General features: G+C 53.5%; 1 pseudogene; it reads right to left on the bottom strand.

Moving 5' to 3' along the window:
* Positions 1–2040: 2040 nt before the first annotated feature.
* LOC108864087 (uncharacterized) lies at positions 2041–2869 on the bottom strand (annotated as a pseudogene).
* Positions 2870–2982: the final 113 nt, after the last annotated feature.

Below are 2982 nucleotides of genomic sequence, written 5' to 3'. Positions count from 1 at the left end.
GGAGAGTGAGAGATTGAGAGAGTGAGAGATTTGGGGGAAGTGAGAGACTTAGGGGGAGTGAGAGATTTAGGGAGAGTGAGAGATTTGGGGAGAGTGAGCGATTTAGGGAGACTGAGAGATTTAGGGAGATTAAGAGATTTAGGGAGATTGCGACATTTAGGGGGATTGAGAGATTTAGGGAGATTGAGAGATCTAGCGAGATTGAGAGATCTAGGGACATTGAGAGATTGAGAGATCTAGAGACGATTGAGAGATTTCTAGGGACATTGAGAGATCTAGGGAGATTGAGAGATCTAGGGAGATTGAGAGATCTAGGGAGATTGAGAGATCTAGGGAGATTGAGAGATCTAGGGAGATTGAGAGATCTAGGGAGATTGAGAGATCTAGGGAGATTGAGAGATCTAGGGAGATTGAGAGATCTAGGGACATTGAGAGATCTAGGGACATTGAGAGATCTAGGGACATTGAGAGATCTAGGTGTTACCGACCCGCCACTATCTGATGGAAAACAACCTCTATTATGTTTCACAGGAGGTGGACACCAGGGCGATAACTTTATTTGAGCAATACAGAACCTGACAGAATCGACCGCGAATCGATTCCGCAAGCTGTCACTTGTTCCTGACTACTGGCGGCTCGAGACCGCCGTTTTGTCTACGGCCTCCTCGCCGTTTTCCCCCTTTCCCTGGAAGCCCGCGAAAGCTTCTCCAAGTGGCTTTCGCGTCGTACTGAGTTTCTCTACCTAAGATTTAGATCCACCGAACTGTTAGTTCGTGACACTCCCCCCCGAATTGGGTCGCAAACCCAATTCCGAAAGCTTTGTCCTCCGGAAGCAGCTGGTTATCCTTCTCGGGTTGGCCCTCGTGGGCATTTTCCTCTCTCACAAACTCGAACTCGCTCCGTGAAATCGAGCCCCTCGACATGCGCCATCTTCCTTTTCGGGCTCGCCCTTTCGACTGCACGATAATCTCTACCTTTATCGAAATTTTTTTTTTACCCCCGAATTCGTCGATTTCTACGAAAAATGGTTGGAGTACGAAGGAACTCGGACTCTCGGTCCGAGAGTCGTCCCAGTGGTCGGCGTTCGAGTCATCGTGTCCGGGCCAGACGTCCGACCGCTCTCCGTCGCGAAGCTCGTGGTCCGTCCACTCTGCCCCGCACCATCGGAAGCCGTTCCACTCGGCGGACCTTCCACAACTCTCCCTTCGGTTGCTACATCTCCTCCCGTTTGCGGCGGGAGCGAGGATTGCGAGGTCTTACGGGACAGATGTTGTATCGTCTACTCCGTCCGACCTGGCGTAGCCTAAGTGTCTCGGCTCGTGCTCCATGTTTTGAGGAATCCCGGCGTCTTCGCGCAACCGGCCAGCATCCGAGATTCGCGCCACGGTACGTCTGCGGTGTCTTCCCTGAGTCAATTCTCCGTCGTCCGGGTTCCCCACCGCTCCGGGCCAGGCCCGCCACTGAGGTCGATCTCCGAGTCGGCGACGAAAGGGTCCCCGACGATGACGACTCCGACGATGTCGCCGACCACGACGATGCCGCCAACGAATCCGACGGCGACGACAACGATGATGATCGAAGCGAGACCGACGCCGAGAACGACGGCCTGGTAGACACCTCCGTCCCCGACCCCCCGAGTTCCGCTCAGGCGGTTGCTGCTGACCTCGAGACCGGCCGACTGCCCGTCACCCGCTTCTGCCGGGTCCGCACTCGCCTTCGGTCCCGAGTCCTCATCCCCCGGTACATCAAGAGCGCGCAACGACAACGACGAATAACCTCGGGCGAAATTCTCAAGCGACAGTTTTCCGATCTGTCGTGGACTATTGAGCGAGATATCGAGGTGGACGTCCAGGAAGAGTCTGAGGGCACGGACGCCGACGAAATCAGCGTTCACATCTCCGGAACCGACCTCCGCTCAAGCGAGGAAGAGCGAGAAGACGACGACGACGAAAACGATGGAAGAAGACGATCGGCGGTTTCCTGTGAGTGATTTTACCTAGCACGTATAAATATTCGATCCTGGTGGACTCCGCCGAATCGCTACTTCTGAAGCGGTTCCGGTTCTTCGGTGTCCAGCGGGTATAATAGTTGAATCGGTCGGGTCAGAGTTTGTCCGCGACCGGTTAGAATTGTGCACGAGCGCTTTCTGGAGTCGGATTCTGAGCCTCCGTGCATCTCGAGGATTCTCACCAGCGGCCAGAAACCGCGGGAGGATTTGTCATCTTTTAAGACGCAGATCTCTCCGGCTTTCAATGAGCGCTGATTCACAGGTTTCCTGCTATGAGCTGATCGCAATTGAGCTAGGTATTCTGTGCGGAATCTCTTCCAGAAGTCCGTCAGCATTCGTTGCTGGAAATTCCATCGCTTGGAAAATACCACTGCTCCAATGTCTGCTTTTCGCTTAGGTTCGAAAGACATTTCCGGCAAAAAATGTATTTCCTTCATAGCCGTACATCAGATTTGCCGGAGAGAGCGCTTTGATCTCGCTCGGATCAATCGTCGCCGGTGTTAATGGTCTCTGGTTGATGATCGATTCCACACCGCATAGGATAACCTCTAGATCCCTGAAGTATGGTTTCGAACTACCGATCACACGATATAGACATCGCTTAGTGGATCCGACCATTCTTTCCCAAAAGCCGCCAACCCAGGGGGCCGCCGGAGTGATGAATTTCCACGACATGCGAGATTTTGTGATCCAGTTCGCGATGTCACCGTTCGCAATGTGTTGATAGACCAACTTGATCTCCTTGTCTGCCCGACGGAAGGAAGCTCCGTTGTCGGAGAAGAGGTTCTTCGCGGTTGGGCGTCTAGCCAGGAATTTCTGAAGTGCTCGGAGCACTTCGTAGGTTGAGAGATCGTAGGTCATCTCTAAATGCACAGCTCGAGAAACTGCGCATGTGAACAGGAGGATGTAGGCTTTCGCCTCAGCGCTAAGCTCCGATCTGCAGTGGAATGGCCCCGCGAAATCTACTCCGCAAA

The sequence above is a fragment of the Galendromus occidentalis genome, unplaced genomic scaffold (assembly GCF_000255335.2).
Source record: "Galendromus occidentalis unplaced genomic scaffold, Mocc_1.1 scf7180000077277, whole genome shotgun sequence".
In the NCBI taxonomy this organism is placed as follows: Eukaryota; Metazoa; Arthropoda; class Arachnida; order Mesostigmata; family Phytoseiidae; genus Galendromus; species Galendromus occidentalis.
The sequence above is the reverse complement of the archived record's forward strand: the minus strand, read 5'-3'. Positions and strand labels throughout refer to the sequence as shown.